The sequence below is a fragment of the Anomaloglossus baeobatrachus genome, unplaced genomic scaffold, assembly GCF_048569485.1.
Source record: "Anomaloglossus baeobatrachus isolate aAnoBae1 unplaced genomic scaffold, aAnoBae1.hap1 Scaffold_148, whole genome shotgun sequence".
In the NCBI taxonomy this organism is placed as follows: Eukaryota; Metazoa; Chordata; class Amphibia; order Anura; family Aromobatidae; genus Anomaloglossus; species Anomaloglossus baeobatrachus.
The window spans coordinates 260,702-278,885 of record NW_027441918.1 but is presented as its reverse complement, the minus strand read 5'-3'; the positions used below and the strand labels follow the sequence as shown (position 1 = coordinate 278,885).

Sequence of the window (18,184 nt, the reverse complement as noted above, 5' to 3'; positions counted from 1 at the left end):
AGGATGACACCGGAGTAGCAAAGTCCTTGCTGAACCATGACTTGTTCATCTTGGTTCATTTTTAAAAACACAGCAAGGGGAGTCCAAGCAGAGTCTCCCTTTTTTCCAAAAATTGGGCCACACACATCACTTGTGCCCCAGTTGGAAACTGGACATGTTGATTTGCATCAAGCACATTAAAAAATACGACAGCCTTAACTGTCCCCAGGATGACACCGGAGTAGCAAAGTCCTTGCTGAACCATGACTTATTCATCTTGGTTCATTTTTAAAAACACCGCAAAGTGACTCCAAGCAGTCTCCCTTTTTTCCAAAGATTGGGCCCCACAGACACTACTTCAGTGGCATCAGTTGTTCCCCAGTTGCAAACTTGACAGGTTGATTTGCATGAAGCACATTCCAAAATACGCCAGCCTTTACTCTGTCCAGGATTACACAGGGGTAGTAAAGTCCTTGTGGATCCATGACTTGTTCATCTTGATGAACGTTAGTCTGTCCACATTGTCACTGGACAGATGCGTGTGCTTATCTGTCAGCACACACCCAGCAGCACTGATGACACGTTCCGAGACAACGCTGGCTGCGGGACACGACAAGATCTCCAAGGCGTAAGTGGCGAGCTCAGGCCATTTTTCAAGATTTGAAGCCCAAAATGAGCAAGGCTCCAGTTACAAAGTCATGGCATCGATGTTCATTTGGAGATACTCCTGTATCATCCTCTCCAGCCGTTGACTATGTGTCAGACTTCTTGTCTCTTGTGGCCTTGCATTGGATGGTCTAAAAAAATTATGAAACGATTCCATAAAATTGCTGTTACCAGCACCAGATACGGTGTTGCTGGTACGGTTTGACTGATAATGACGAGACAGTCCCATGCTTGCTAAGTTACAACTGGGAGATTCACTCTGTGCACCACTGGTGTATGGTGGAAAAGCCGAGCTAAGATTGAGTAACAGCTTCTGCTGATACTCCTGCGTACGTGCGTCCCTTTCTATGGCTGGAATTATTTCGCCAAATTTGGACTTGTACCGGGGATCTAATAGTGTGGCAACCCAGTAGTCATCATCACTTCTAACTTGGACAATCCGAGGGTCATGTTGTAGGTAGTGCAGCAAGAAGGCGCTCATGTGTCTTGCGCATCCATGTGGACCAAGTCCTTGCTGTGTTTGTGGCGGCGAGGTGATAACCGTGCTTCCTTCCTCTGACATCTCCCCCCAACCTCATTCAACCGAAATTTGACCAAGGTCTCTCTCATCTGCTGAGTCTTCCATGCCCATCGACCGTTCGTCCTCCATTTCTTCTTGGTCTCCTGCACCTTCCTCAACATTTTGGCTGCTACCATGCGCCCTTGTTAATCCCTCTCCCCCACCGTTCCATGCCTGCCGCCTTTGTGATGCTGAACGCCTGGACCTTGTAGATGTTGGTATCCCTTGCGCATATGAATCCTCCTGTACTTCCTCCCCTTCCTCTTGTCCCACCCTTTGACTCCGAATAGTGTTCAGAGTGTGCTACAGCATGTAAATGACTGGAATTGTCATGCTGATAATGGCATTTTCAGTTCTAAGCATATTCGTCGCCATGTCGAAACTGTGCAGAAGGGTGCATAGGTCCTTGATCTGAGACCAATCCATCAGCGTGATCTTCCCCACCTCTGCATCTCGATGGCCCAGGCTATATGTCATAACGTATTGCACCAGGGCTCAGCGGTGCTGCCACAGTCGCTGCAACATGTGGAGGGTCGAATTCCAGCGTGTTGGCACATCGCATTTCAGGCGATGAATTGTCAGGCCGAAAGACTTCTGGAGCGATGCAAGTCGGTCAGCTGCGCTGGTTGAACGGCGGAAGTGAGCAGTGAGTATCCCATGTAGGTCGGGATAGTGGGTTAAAAATTGCTGGACAACAAGGTTCAACACGTGAGCCATACAAGGAACGTGTGTCACCTTGCCCCGGCGTAGGGCTGCACCCAGGTTTGCAGCATTGTCGCACACTGCCTTCCCTGGCTGCAGGTTGAGTGGAGACAACCATTTACTAAACTCGCTCTCCAGAGCTGACCACAACTCCTCAGCTGTGTGACTTATTTCCTAGACATTTCAATGTAAAGACCGCCTGATGCCGTTGAGCTCTGCTGCCAGCATAGTAAGGAGGTGTGCGGGATTCCTTGTGCGCAGTTAAAACGCAGGTGGCGTGACCAGGCAGGCTTGGGGCGGAGGTGGAGGACCCAGACGAGGTTGAGGAGGCAGAAGCAGTAGAGGAACTTCCACATACAGAGGATTGACGCACAAGTCGTGGGGACGGCAAGACTTGTACAGCAGACCCTTCTCCATCTCGCACCATAGTTACCCTGTGCCCAGTCAGCGACATGTAACGCCCCTGTCCATGCTTACTGGTCCAAGTATCGGTGGTGAAATGCACCCTGTCACACACAGAATTTCTCAAGGAAGCGGTGATGTTGTGTGTGACATGCTGGTGTAGCGTAGGCACACCTTTCTTGGAGAAGTAGTGGCGACTGGGCATCTGGTACTGGGGCACTGCGACGGACATAAAGTCTTGAAAATCCTCTGTGTCCACCAGGTGGAAAGGCAGCATTTCTGTAGCCAACAGCTTGCAGAGGGTGAAAGTCAACCTCTTTGCTTTGTCATGGCTCGGAGGAAATGGCCTTCTAATTGTCCACATCTAAGGGACCGAGATCTCGCTGCTGTGCGGAGACTGTGTGGAGTAGGGTGTCCCTGGAAAACTGCTGGTCTGTGAGGAAAGTGCAGGCGGAGACATGATATTGCCTTCATCCAAAGTTGGTGCTCTCGATGTCTGAGAGAGCTCTACAACAGCACCTGTTTCCCCTTCCAAAACAACTGATGATGACCTGCCAAGCAAACTGCCTGTTGCGGTTAAAGAGGTGGAAAGTCTGCGTAGAAAAACATGTGTGACAGCTGTCCCCACAGTCATAGAGGATGAAGAGCGCGCGGATGCAGTTGAAGGGGCAGACGGTGGTTGGCTCGCTCCGCTAGGCCGCATTGTAGCACAGTGAGCTTCCCACTGGGACTTATGCTTGTTATTCATGTGACGGTTCATGGACAAAGTAGTCAAACTAGTGAGTTTTTGGCCTCTACTTACAGATTGGCGACAAAGCCTACAGATCACATGAGTTGGGTGATCCTTTTGCGATGCCAAAAAAGGACCATGCAATGCAACTATTAGAGCCCATGCGACCTGCAGAGCCACCCCGACTTGTGCTCAGAGGCAGAGTTGGGGCTGAGGATGCAGTTGTTGACGTGCTTCCAGTACTCAGTCTTTGTCCAGGAAGCCACAAGCTAACCTCGTCGTCAGTCTCATCCTCCTCCACCGCCTCTGCTGACCTCATCGAGTGCCTGACTGTGGGTTGACAGTTAGTGGGATCTAGAACTTCATCATCAACCGTTGTGTTTGCACTCCCCTCGGCCTCAGACCTAACCTCTTCCTGCACTGACTGAATAGTTAAGTTGTCATTCCAATCAGGTATCTGTGTCTCATCGTCATCAGTGTGTTCCTCACTGTCTCCACCAAGAGGTGTTACAGTTTGTGAATGAGGGTCTACATTATGCTCAGAAACTTGGTCATCAGGGCCTGAATCAGACTCGCAAAGCTTCTGGGCATCACTGAAGACCATTTCCTGGTTTGTACTCACTGTAGCTTGGGAGCAGACCTCTGATTCCCTGGCTATAGTGTGACTGAACAGCTCTGCAGACTCACCCATCTCTGTTACCCCATACTCTGCAGGGCGGGTGGAGACTTGAGAGCTGGGAGAAAGCAAGTGCGATTGGGATGACAACTCAGAGGACTGTTGTTTTTTGGGTGTTGAGGTGGAGGAGAGGCCACTTGTTGGAGCACTTCCGATCCATTCAAGCATGTTCTTTTTTTTTGTGCATCATCTACCTTTGTTACAGTAGTTCTGTTCCGTAAAAAAGGGAGCACATCGGATTGTCCACGGAAAGTAGTAGACATCTTACTTTTGCTTGGAGATGGCCTTTTTTCAGCAGTTGTTACTGTAGCTTTACCACCTCCCCCACAGAACCAAACTTTTTTTCCCTTTCCAACACGCCTGTTCCCCTTTCCACCAGCATCTGTCCTTTTGCCACACTCATTTTGTTTGTGACGAGATTGGACACTTAAAATATCGTAGCAAAAATGGAGAGGTGGTGTACAATGCAGAGGTGGTCTAGCTTTATTGACAGCTGAAGAACCAACACTGACTATCTCTGACAATGCAACTGTGGCCCTAAAACTGGCAGCACTGTTTGCTATAAAAATTGTGTAGCAAAAATGGCCAGGTGTGTAGAATGCAGAGGTGCTGTAGGTAGCAGGACAGCAAAGGAAGCCTCAGTTTCTATCCCTGCCAATGAAAAAATGCAGCAAGGAATTGCCTGAGTTTATGTAGCCAGACGCTGTTATCTAAAGCCCAGCACAGCGTTGGCCTGGACCTGCCTAGCAACAATGCCTATGAACGGCTGTAATGTAGCCCTGAAAAGGGCTGAAATTACAAGTAGTCCCTAATCCCTAAAGCGCTGTGTAGATTGCACTGTCTGTCTAGAGCACACATAGCAGCAGCGGGAGCAGTGACTGTCACCCACCCACAGCAGAGAGATAATGGAGGCGACGGGGAAAATGGCCGGATCTTATAGGGCAAGTACATGTGACATGCACAGCCTATGACACATGCCCTTGCTTGTCTGGCAAAAATCCACTTTGCTTTGTGTGTGTGTGTCTGTGATTTCCTGACAGCCTGGCCCACCCCACTGTACGCGCGGTTAGAAAAAAAAAAAATTGGTGATCGGCATTCTTTCAGCACTGATCTAAACCCCCCCCACCCCGCACACTATATGCTGCGTTTTGATAATATCATGATTCACAGTGACTCACACTATTACAGTGAGAAGCCAGCTAGTAACTAGCTACGCTTTTTGTTGATTGAACCGTTCTTGAACGTAACTCGAACTATCGAACTTTTACCAAATCATTCGAGTTCGTCGAATGACTCGAACACCCCCCAAAATCACTCGAACATGAAATTGGCGAACCTCGAACATCGGTCATCTCTACTGGGATAACAATAGCGTGATTACATGTAATGTGCAAACCCTCCCCCTCAAAAAAAAAATGGAAAAACCCCGCCCACCCTCTCCCGGAAGTATTCTGTTAATGGCTGGCTGTATGTGGGCGGAGGCTGAAACTGACAATCATTGACTTCCATTGGCGTTCGGGTCAATTTCAAACTAGTGGAGGTGAAGTGACCGCAGGTCTGACCGCGGCTGAGTTCCCATAATCTGCGCCAACAAAATCCCCACGCTCAGATTTTATGCAAGGGTATATTTCTTTACTGGTAAACATCTCAATGACACACGCAGCTGACTTAGCAGCACACATAACCAGAGTTTGCTATCCGGGTCTTTAACTTCAGACACACGGCGCAGAACACAAAAAAAACAGCAATGATAAACAAGGATTCTGTCCCTGACTTGCCCTATGGGTTATATTACCAGTCCAAGACACAAGGAGAGAGGGCTCCCACGTAGCAGGCCTGGACTCCGGGTAAGCGACGGCGACTCCAAGGAAGAGAGATGGGGAGATCTTCAGCCCTCTCACCAGAGGACTAGCTTACAGTCTCTTGGTATGGAGGAAGGAGATGGTCTGGAGGTTCCTTGAGTCCAGAATCACATCTGAAGCAGTTCTGGCAATCCCTCACACTTCAGCGATGAGGGCAGTCTGAGGCAGGTCTGCTCAGGTCCAGCTCCAGTAGCTCAGTGTCCTCTTTCCCGCACTTTTTCTTCCTGTACAACAAGTGCCTGTGGGAGGGGATCAGATTTTACAGCGTCCACCTCTCGAGCAATTTCAGCACTCGTCCACAAGGTGGCAGCACCATCCTGTGTAATGTCAGTCTCCATGTCCTTTTCAGTCACAAAACAGTCAGAGCTGCTCGCCTCGTTACATATCCCCCCACTGAAAGGTTGGCAGTCCCTGTCAACATTCACAGGTTCCAGGGCAGCGAGGACTGAGGCTGTGGCAGGGGGAGGCTGAGAAGCGGGCCATACATACTGGTCCCTATAAGACTGCCCAGGAGGAACCCCGGCAGTGGTGCGGGTAGTACGCCGCAGAGGTTGATTTCCCTCCACTCTATCACCGGTTACACTCTCTACCTCCGTCAGTTCCCTAGAGGGAGAGCCAGTCTGCGCAGGCGGGTAACCAGTCCTGGAGTAAACAAGGTCACTATGCCGAGTAATGTCAATGGTGTCAGTCATGTCAGCAGTGTCGTCCTCACCGGGTACTGTGGTCAGGGGGTCAGGCTGGGATCAGCAGGCGTGCAACATATTCCGGTGCAAGGTGCGAGAGTTGCCGCTATCTTCGCCCCGGACTCTGTACACATGACCATCAGGGTAGGGGCGCTCAACTACCCGATAGACTTCAGCTTTCCACTTAGCTCGGCGTTTTCCTTGATTCAATATTCTGAGTTTGCACACCGCCGATTGTGGTGGCTGTATTCATTAATTGTGATCATAAATAGTTGTGCTGCTGTTGGTATCCCCATGGATTGGGACTCGCGTGAGGCCACATGGCAGGCACGTTCGGGCAGTGTATTTTTGTCGGGTAGTTCACCCACCCAGCTAACGGATGAATTTTCTCTACTTACCTCCGATTTGACCTCTGCACATAAGACCGGTGTGAGACTATGGTGGAACATACGCAGCCTCGAGGAATACCTCAGGGCTGGTATTGTTCCCCGTGGATTGCGTGTCTCTATTTTTCCTGCCTGGGAGCCTTCCTTGGCTTTCCAGGACACCTGGGAACAAGGATTGCTCAAGTGTTCTAATATCTTAATAAACATGCTCCTTGACTACCACCTTGGCTACCACCAAAACAAATATTAAAGATCTTGAATCTAAGCTTGGTAAACTGGATAATCTCGCAGATGTTGCTGCATTCCAGAGCAGACTTAAGGATTCTATGGATCGGTACGAGCAAGAAATCATTGACAAAAAAACGTAAAAAATTCCAGAGGGACCGCATGGACTTTGACAACAAAACCATTTTGAAATGGAAACATAGAGGCAACGGTCGCAATGCCAAGCCTAATAGGTCATTCCCCACTAATCCAGAGGGCTATACCAACTCCAGGGAGGCTAGTTCTAGCGATTTTTTTATCTACCACCGGAAGCGACACAGACATCGGACGAGACGAGGGGGCCGCAACAGGGGCCTTCACAAGAAGAACTACCAGAGCCCGCAAACAGACGAATTATTACAGGCAGGGTGCGAGGCCGAAACAGCGGAACTAGGCATCCTTCCGGTCTTGTCGACCCAGGAGGGCGATGATGCACTTCAGGTAATCAACCTATCTGACTATACCTTATCCTCCCATGAGATCTCTGTTTTAAAGAGGGGACTCACCTTTTCACCCTCACATGGGTTGGACAAGTTTACTCTGATTAAGGATCTTTACCTCTTTTGCAGACGCCTTACTCTTCAAGTTCTATACAGAAGACCTGAGGTCATTGATTCATTGGAACCAGTTGAACAGCAGGTTTTCCGTGATTTATTGGATCTGTTACAGGTAAACGAAACGGATACCATCAGGGGTAAGTTTCCCCACAAGAATAAATCCTCTGTGGCTCCTTCTTTTTCCATTGTACCAGCCATCAGACTGTTCTTCGAACAGGTCAAGGCTGACTTTTTGAAATTGACTATGGGTAATCCCAGGGCTCCTAACCTTACTATTTAGGAGAAAAAAGCTATAAGTGACCTCAGATCGAACGGGAACCTGATTATTAAAGAGGCCGACAAAGGTGGCAACGTGGTCGTCTGGCCCACCAACATGTATTTGGAGGAGGCCTATAGGCAACTTAATAACTCTGTTTATTATAGCAGGTTGCCATCAGACCCGACTACTGTCTTCATGACCAGGTTTCGCCACCTTCTGGATTCTGCACATCAGGTTGGTGTTATTTCTACCTATGAGAAGAAATTTATGTGGGTTGAACATCCGATTTATTCCCACCTTCTATATGTTGCCCAAGGTTCACAAGTCCACCATTCAACCGCCCGGAAGACCTATCGTGGCGAGTATTGGGAGCCTGTTTGAAAAGGCTAACATTTATGTAGATTTCTTCCTGCAGCCTATGGTCACCAGACTACCCTCCTTCGTGCAGGATACTTCAAATTTTATCCATATTTGCAGAAGTATCAAGCTCCCATCGCGGGCACTTTTGGTCACCTGCGATGTGGAGTCTTTGTACTCCAATATCAGGCACGAGGACGGTATGCACGCTGTTGAGTACTTTTTGGACAAGCAGGGAAGGTCTGATCGGATGCACGATTCCTTCCTTATAGACCTTTTGGATTTTTTGCTCCGGCATAATTATTTCCTGTTTGACAGGAAATTTTATAAGCAAATTTCAGGCGTCGCCATGGGTGCACGTTGTGCGCCGGCCTTCGCCAATCTATTTTTAGGTTGGTGGGAGGCCACCCAGGTTTTCCCCTTAACCATCTTCAAAGATAGGGTTCGTCATTGGTATCGCTATATTGATGATGTCTTTTTCATATGGGCAGGAACTAAAGATGAATGTGATGAGTTTATTGCATCTCTCAACAAGAATTCTCTTAATATCTTCTTGACCCATAACATCTCATCCACTGCTTTGCCCTTCTTGGATCTTTCCGTTTCTATTCAGGGGGACCATCTGGCGACGACATTATTCCGGAAACATACGGCTACCAACAGCCTTTTGGAATATCAGAGCTTTCATCCACAACATATAAAGAATGGAGTACCTACAGGTCAGTTTCTCCGGATTAGGCGAAATTGTTCTGATGACCGTGATTTCCAGCAACAGGCTAAATTACTAACCAACAGGTTCCGAGCCCGTGGTTATCCTGGGAGGGTTCTGTCGAGGGCCTACCAGAGAGCGCAATCTGAATCACAAGCTTCTCTGATTGTACCAACTCCCAAACGGACTGATAGTAAGGTGAGATTTATTACCACTTTTAATGATCAGTGGGGAAGGATCAGGGACATACTGCAGAACCGCTGGTCAACGTTAACCTTGGATTTGCAAACTATGGATATAGTTAATCCAACTCCGCAAATCACAGCACGACGGGCCCCTAATTTGAGGGACCTTATTACTAGGAGCCACTTTGTAAGGCCCACAACCAGGCTTAACAGGGGTACACTCTTGAGGGGTTCATTCCCCTGCGGCGAGTGTAATGTCTGCAGTTACATGCACCCTGTAGCTAACCACTTTACCAATCCGCAGGATGCTAAGAACTACTCTCTTTCTAATTACATAAACTGCAAAACTAGAAATGTGGTTTATTGTTTGATATGTCCCTGTGATCTTGTGTATGTGGGACAAACAACACAGGAACTTCGTAAAAGAGTCCAAAAGCACTTTTCAACTGTTAATCTTGCTTCCGCAGACCTCAAAAAGGGAAAATCCATCACCCCTATCGCCACCCACTATTTGAGGCATCATCGTGGACAGACAACGAATACACGTGTTTTGGGCTTACAGAAATTTGTTGGTCATGGCAGAGGTGGTACTTGTTCCAAATGGCTTTTGCAGCAGGAGTCCAAATGGATTTTCAACTTGAATAGTGTCTCACCCTCCGGCCTTAATGAGGAGCTCCTGTTCACCGGATTCCTCGGATGACGGTGGTTTCTGCTGTACCATTACTTCGGATTATTTTGGACGAGTGGACTCTATTATTGCTGGACACTTTTGGCGCCATTTCTCTTTCGACCGTCGCCTGTTTTTACATACTTATTTTTCTGGACTCTTGACTCGCTTCACTTCCAGTCATGTTTTTTCTGGACTCCGAGATAACCTCTGTTAGGTCCAACTTGAGATGTGTTGCCTCGGTGTAGGCCATTGGACTGCATAGATGGTTTATTATATACTTTCCTCGCTGATCTCTATTATGATACATGTTCTCTTGATTAATTGGTTCATTGTGGGTCCTCTAAGCTTTGTACTTCAGTACCTTTTGATGCTTGGGACGTCTCCTGAGCTTCTATTACGGTCACATTGTATTAGGTTATGTAACATCTTTTCAACAGGTTAGGTTCTCTGACTCTGAGCCTCTTTTTATGTATGTATGTTTCCGATCTATAGCAACTCTTTGGTTCCAATTGACTTCGGGATAATGCTTTGACCAAATATATGGTGCGACTTTTTTGTTTCTAACCTGCTGGATCCACTCTTGTTGGAATTCTGTGTGCCCCCAGGATGCTTCTAGGATTATTTACCCATTTGTGATTGTAGGGATTGTCCTTTGAGCATCCCTCAGTCTCGGGGACACTCTATGAGTGTATTACTGTCATCAGCACATGATATTCAATACGGCTCCAAATGGCTGAGTTTCCGGCTCTGGGCTATCTTTCCATACATGTTCTTCAGTCACTGTGACCCCTTGGCTATAGGGATATTGGGATAGCTTTATGTGGTCCTTCATGGCCATATATATGACAGTGTTTTTTTTTTTTTTTTCCTACATGGGCTCTGGTATCATGTCCCCTTCCACCCCACACACACCCCCCTCCCTCCCCCCCCTCCCCACACATTTGTGTGTGTGTGTGTGTGTGTGTGTGTATATATATATATATGTATATATATATGCCAGCCTACATTTACCATGCTTTATGGGCCCTTATTTAGGTGGGACCCCGCAATTGTGGGCATGTATGCGTATGTACATATTTATTTATATACATGACATGCGGTTATCACACGCATGTTACTTTCTATGGTCAAACCCCCCCCCTACCCCTCTCCCCCCCCACGCCAGTGTTTAGCCTGTGCGCACTCCATGGTATATATGGGGTTATATATTTCAGATATGTGCACAGGTGGCCTTTGATACTCCAGGTCCGTACAAATATGTAATATTAAAATTCATGCATTATATTTCTGTGCTCTGTATTTCATTATTTTTTCATGCTGGGCTTTTGGATTTTATTACTCTGCCCTTCTTTCCTTACTCTCCATTTCTTACACAAGCATTGCAGTTGTTTCTAATTACAGCTGGAGCCCTGTCATCTTCTAGCTTTAATCACTGCCACTACTTATATGTTTATAGGTTTATATGCCGCTTGTGCAGGTTGCTCTGTGCCCTGATATCGCCCCTGCAATGCCTTGCTATTGTTTCAGTTGTTTCTAATTACAGCTGGAGTCCTGTTATCTTCTGGCTCTAATCACTGCCACTACTTATATGCTTATATGTTTATATCGCCGTTTGTGCAGGTGGCTCTGTGCTCTGACATCGCCCCTGCAATGCTTGATTATTTTGAGCTCTCCGCCCTCCCGTACTTGCTTTGGTGCCTGTGTCTATGATGTTTGGATGTTGCCATGACTCCCACTTCCGGTTTTGACACACTGCGCCTGCGTGCATGCCTGCGTCCTCTCTCACACACATGGTCCGGACCGCGCGCTAGCAACAAACACAGCTGATCGTGAGTAACCCTCACTTTTCTTCTTATATATACACCTGTGCTGCAGTGCACTTCACTTTCCCTGACGAAGCCGCAGCGGCGGCGATACGCGTGGGGTGATCCTTGTACCCCTGGTGTGTTCCCCTGCCACATTGTGGATACGCTTTCCATTGGATCTTGCAGTGTATCATCCCCCCTTCCCTCCACTTCTCTGCTGCCTCCCTGGGGCTTGCACAGGCTGCTTCATTACCGATTCCCCTTGCTTGTATCAGGTGAGCCCTCCTTCCTCACCTGGGAATTGGCTACTTTCCTGGATTGCCAGGGACCTAGTGGATGGTGTGTCCTTGTTCAGTGGGGCCACGATGCCCTTAGGACTATATAGTGACTATATAGTGATCCACACCGCGTGTTTTGGGGTGCTACGGCCTTTTTAGTCCTATATAAGAGCCATTAACCTGTTTGGCACTTGGTTATTTACCTCCAGGTATTCATTATTGTTTATGTATTCTTTGCATGTGTTTTTCCTGGACTATTTGCCTCTACAGGTGTCTTATCAGGCTGCTATCTATTCTCCCCTTGTGGCGGGGGTGTATTGTTATAATTGTTGAATCATTATGATTATTATAAACTTGTGGGTACAGGATCTTGTCTACATTATATGTTTTAACTGTTTTTAAACTGTATTAGTGCACTGCTAATAAAGGTTGTTTTCATATTGTATTATGGGTTGTGCGTTATATGCAATGTCTTTTTTTCTTTTTTAATTCGGCGTTTTCCTTGAGGCTTCTTAATACGAACTAGGACTAGCTGTCCTACTTCTAAGGGTTCTTCCTGTACGGGGAGCGGGTCAGCATGTCTCTGGCCCTGGATTTGTTGGCCTACCAGTCGGTATACAGTTTCCATCTTCTGACGATGAGTGTGTAGCCAGGATGGATAGGTACCGCCGGTATCTTTTCCAGGACTGGTCAGGTTTAGGTCATGGACCCCTTTTCCTGGGTGGCCAAAGAGAAGGGTGTGTGGGGTAAAGCCCGTCACGGAGTGGACTTGATTGTTGTAGGCCCACACTAGATCCGGGAGGAATTGGGGCCATTGGTCTTTCTTGTCATCGGCTAAGGTGCGGATCAACTGGAGTAGAGTCCGGTTAAAGCGCTCTCACGCACCATTCCCCTGTGGGTGGTTCTGGACTTCTGGATCCCATACATCCAATGCAGCTCCTCGATAATTTGACCTTCAAAACAAGCCCCCTGATCAGAGTGCAACCTCTCCGGACACCCATAGACCTGGATGAACTGTCTACAGATGGCCCGCGCAGCTGACTCGGCAGTCTGATCTTTGGTAGCAACAGCAACTGTGAATTTTGTGAAATGGTCTACCATAACCAGACAGTATTGGTAGCCACCACTCGCCGTCCCAATCGACAGGTAGTCCACCATCAACAGCTCAAGGGACCGGGATGTCTCAACTGTTTGGACAGGTGCACGCTGCTCAGCAGACTTGTAAAGCTCACAGGTGCAACAGGCTTGGCAGACATCTTCAACCAGCTTGCGGAGTCCCGGACAGTAGATGGACTGTTGGATCCACCGGAAGGTCTTGTCTATTCCAAAGTGGTCGTTCCTCTTGTGTGCTTCTCCCACCATCTCACGGGCCATTTGGGCCGGCACTACAACCTGTAGGCACTCCTCCAGCATGTGGGATAGGAAGATCCTCCGGTATAGCATTCCTTCTCTCAGAATCAGATGATCCCATTGGCTGAGCAGGGTCAGGGTACTGGTGGACAGTCGTGACCGCGTGTCAGAGGACGTCTTCTGCTGCTGCTTCACCCATTGTTTGAGTAGGGCACATTCAGCATTCCGGTCCTGGATTCTGCACCATTCCTGTGGGGACAGTGGGGACCCTACTGGAGTGCCAGCCTCCTCCACCGCATACTGGCGGCAATCCATCATCTGCTGGGCTAGTCTTGCGAAGTCAGGCATCTTGTCTCCTTCCAGCTCTTCGTCCCGGTCCTTAGTGGGCTAGGGGGATGTCCTTCTGGACAGGCTGTCCGCATTCTGATTTTCAGCCCCAGCTCTATATTTAATCTTGTAGTTAAACTTGGAGAGCCGAGCCATCCATCGCTGCTCCATAGCCCCAAGTTTCGCATTTTCTAAGTGGGTCAAAGGGTTGTTGTCCGTCAAGACTAGTACTTCTGTCCCCGTCAGATATCCGGCAAATGTCTCAGTCATTGCCCACATCAAGGCTAACAGCTCCAGGCGGAATGAACTGTAATTGGTGGGATTCTTTTCACCTTCATCTAGGGACCTACTGGCATAGGCTACAACACGTTCCTTGCCTTCTTGTACCTGTGAGAGTACTGCCCCCAGACCCTGTAGGCTGGCGTCAGTATGTAATTGAAAGGGCAGGGTGTAATCTGCATATGCCAGGATGGGGGACGACGTCAAGGCACCCTTTAGAGCTTGGAAGGACTCTTCTTGGGTAGGCCCCCAATTGTTGATGCGGCGTCCTCTGGGACTGTTGGTGGTCCCTCGAAGCAGGTCGTGCAGTGGTGCTGCAAGCCGGGCGAAGTTCTTGACGAACCGACGGTAGTAGCCTGCCAGTCCCAGGAAAGCCCTGTCCTCCTTGACAGTTGTGGGCTGGGGCCAGTCCCGTACGGCGGCTATTTTCTCCGGCGATGGTTGTACACCTTCGGCCGAGATCCTGTGGCCCAGGTAATCGATCTCCTGCTGTAGAAGACGGCACTTGCTGGGTTTCAACTTCAAGCCATGTTCCCTTAACCTCTGGAACACGCGGCCCAGCTTCTGTAGATGTTCTTCCAACGTGGCTGAATAGACCACAATGTCATCAAGGTAGATGAGGGTGAAGTCGAAATTGAAGTCTCCCAAGCAGCGCTCCATCAACCTCTGGAAAGTTCCCGGCGCGTTGTTCAGGCCGAAGGGCATCCTGTCAAACTCGTACAGGCCATGGGTAGGATGTCCTTTTCGCTCATGGGTACCTGCCAATAGCCGCTGGCCAGATCCAGGGAGGAAAAGTACTTGGCTTTCTTCAGAGCCGTCAGGGATTCTTCGATCTTCGGCAAAGGGTATGAGTCCCGGATGGTGCAAGCATTCAGGCGGCGGTAGTCCACACAGAACCTCAGGGATCCGTCTTTCTTTTTAACTATTACCACCGGTGCAGCCCAGGGGCTCTGGCTATCTTGTACCACTCCGGCATGGAGCATGGAATTCAGGAGGCTTTTCACTTCTTGGTATTGCTGGGGTGGTATCTGCCGGTATCTCTCACGGATAGGAGAAGCGCTACCCGTAGGGATCTCGTGTTAGATACTGGTGGTGCATCCAAAGTCGGTGTCATGCCGGGCAAAGGACTCCCTGGTGTTCCTGTAGTAGTTGTTCCACCTGTGACACTTCCTGTTTAGAGTATTGGGATGTATCCAGCTGACAATTCTCTAGCAGCTCCTTTCCAGCTTCAGTGTCATCTGTGGCGGTGGCCATGGTGGACACAGTCACTGTCCAGTCTCCCTCTGTCGATGGGGCAAACTGGAGGGGGCCCCTGGGATTCACCTCTGTAGGTAGGGCGTAGACTCTGGCGAGCTATGTCCTTGCTTCTAGGTCGACGCCTACACTAGCCGTATTGCTCAGACGGACAGGGATTCTTCCCCTCCTCACGACAGCCAGAGTGCGAGCGACTAATGGGTTCAGTTTTCCCTCCCTCGGGGTTCGTGGCTCAATCAGTACCTCCACGCCTTCAAGCGGTCTTGTGGTGCTAAGGGGTAGCGAGATAATTGTCTCCTTTTTAGCCGGTAAGGTGATCCTAGTGTGGCGAGGCACGGTGATAGTGGCTATGGGCCATTGCTCCTCTGCCATTTGCTGTAGGCTGCAGGCCCGAACCACTCTTCGGATTGCTTGGCGGGTGGCCCCGTGTGTGGTAACTTCCTGCCAGTACTTGGGTCCCCGCTTGGTAAACCATACCAGGTCCAGGTCTTTCAGGATGTTCATCCCAATAATCATGGGCGTTTCCGAACCAAAGCCTTCTTTGACCACGATTATCCCCCTCTTTCCAAGGTCCTGTCCACACATTTCGGTGTTCATCCAAGCTACTCCCGTTACTGGAATGGGTAGATTATTGGCCGTTTGGATCTTGATGACGGTATTCGGGTCATAGGTAGCCCGTGGTTGTAGATATTTCTCGTAAAACTGCTCTGAGATGGTGGACACCTGGGATCCAGTATCCATTAGTCCTTGCACGGCAACTCACTCTAGCATTACTTTCAGTGTAGGGCTGTTTGATGCAAGCTTGCTCCTTTGTTGGCTCCTTTTCTCTTTGGCCTTCCCGGTCGAGTGAGCCTCCTCAGCCGGGGTGTCTAGTTTAAAGGTGGCCGCTGTTGAGAGGCATGGCTTGGCGATTCTAGTGAATAGGCCTGGGGCTCCACCCGCTGTTTCGAGTGACATTCCGCTTGCTGGGGTGTTTGAGAGTCTATTCGATGGAACGGCTGCGGGTCGGGTTGGAAGGAGTTCTGGGGGCAACGGTTTGCTCTGTGACGGGGATCACCACGTCCAGCACTTTCCCACAGGCCGGCTAGATTGCCGTCTCACTTGCCTATCTGCCTGTCGGTCTAGTGTGAGATGCATCACCTGCTTCTGTAAATCCACCACCATCTGCTTCAGTTCCTCCGTGTCGCTGTTCGGAGTATTTGTACTGTACATGGATCTGCAAGTAGCGCTATAAGTCTCTGTTCCCGTAACAGGTCCCCTAGTACGTTCTATGGCTTCTTGTTTAACCTCAGCAAACGTAAGGGCTGGATTTATCCGGAGTAAGTCCTGCAATGAGCGGTTGAGATACGGATCTCTCAGTCCTATTACAAATTGGTCCCTCAGCACCAGGTCGCGGGAGAATGTACCAGCTAGATTTTCTCCATTTTTGCAGGCTTGTTCCAGCAGTACTTGGAGGGCGTTCGCATATTGGGGAATGTCCTCCCACTCGAGCTGTGTACGCTGGAAGAACATGTAGCGCAGTGTTCCCAGGTATCTGGTTCGGCCCATAGGTGTTCTCTAGCACCCGTATCAAGTCATCTAAGGTACGCTGGCCCCTAACCGTCTCCAGTCTGACTGTCGTCCATGCCTCCCCCTCTAACGTCAGCATAGCCATTTCCGCTAAGGTCTTAGGGTCAGCATTATACATTGCCCCCACTATCCTAAGTTGTTCCGCCCATTCACGTACAGGGTAATTCCGTCCATTAAACTTTCTCACTTGATTTACAATAGACGCCGGAGGAGCTGTCTGACTATAAGCTACCACCGGGAGGGGATTTTGCTGGTCACAGATCCTGCCGACTACGCCAGATGAAGTGACCGCAGGTCTGACGGCGGCTGAGTTCCCATAATCTGCGCCAACAAAATCCCCACGCTCAGATTTTATGCAAGGGTATATTTCTTTACTGGTAAACCTCTCAATGACACACGCAGCTGACTTAGCAGCACACATAACCAGAGTTTGCTATCCGGGTCTTTAACTTCAGACACACGGCACAGAACACAAAAAAAACAGCAATGATAAACAAGAATTAACAATAGAATAAGGGTCAGCGCTAGACCCAATGTTGCAATGATTCTGCAGCTAATTTTACTAGGCTAAAAACCCTTTAATGCCCAGAAATAAATTCATCTGTATAATATAGAATTACCTATATGTAAAAATTTGCGCTGAACCACAACAATACATTGAGAAATAATGTTTTATTCTGTTTTATTCTCCACTCACACCAAAAAATATATAGAACCTCTACTAAAACATCACATAACATAAAAAACAAATATACAAGTACTTGATTATGATTTAAAACTACTGAATATAAGTCTCAAGAAAGGGTTTTATATGAGTCTTTACAAAATACACAAAAGCCCATAATATAAATGAATAATAATTTGTATTACTACACCAGAGTCCTCAAATGTCACTTTGAGTCACGCACTTCACATAAGCTGCAGTTGCCTTTATAGGGTTAAATATTAACACCACATCTAGCGCATTAACGCCAGATGTGTCCAAAATGTAACAATTCAGCGGGCAATGAAAGTCTCTGCACTATATGTTTGTTTCTTCAGTGCAAGGCTCCAGCAGATTAAAGACAACTTATGCTCTGTGGATTTCAAAGTGTGCCTGAATACAAGTTTACAACGGGACACCACAGATTCTTCCTTTGCAGGCTCCTGGATTCCTAAAAAGCAGATAACACTTCAGTGTTTAAATAACAACTTAAATACACAGGCTCCGGCAGATTAAAGAAATTTCTGCGCTGCCGGTTTTTAATTGTGCCTGATTGCAGGTCCACAGCAGGGCACTGTAAACTTCTCCTGTGCAGGCTCCTGGATTCCTAGAAAGCAGACACCGCTTGATTACCAACCACGGGACTCCAGGGTATGAATGCCTTCCCGGGTAAGAAGTTTGAATGAAGGACACAGTCCACTTATTCTGCCACGGGTAAATTAACACTTTGACAGGTAGACAAGTCTCTATATTGTGGGTTATTATTAAAGGTACCTGATCGCAGAATCTTCAGCGGGGGTGCAGTGATTCCTCCCCTATGTGAGCTCCTGCGTTCCTGTAGTGGAGATACCGCCAAGGCTTTTAGTTTGCAGCAGAGCTCCAAGGTACAAAATCCTTCTAGATTCCGAAGAATTGATTAGGGCATTCACTCTTTCCAGCAAAGTTAAACTTTGGAGGTTTGAATCCACACACA

General features: G+C 48.4%; 1 protein-coding gene across 1 annotated transcript in view; it reads left to right on the top strand.

Moving 5' to 3' along the window:
• LOC142260636 (uncharacterized) overlaps positions 1-18,184 on the top strand; it is a 155,108-nt gene that overhangs the window by 110,931 nt on the left and 25,993 nt on the right. The window lies entirely within an intron of this gene.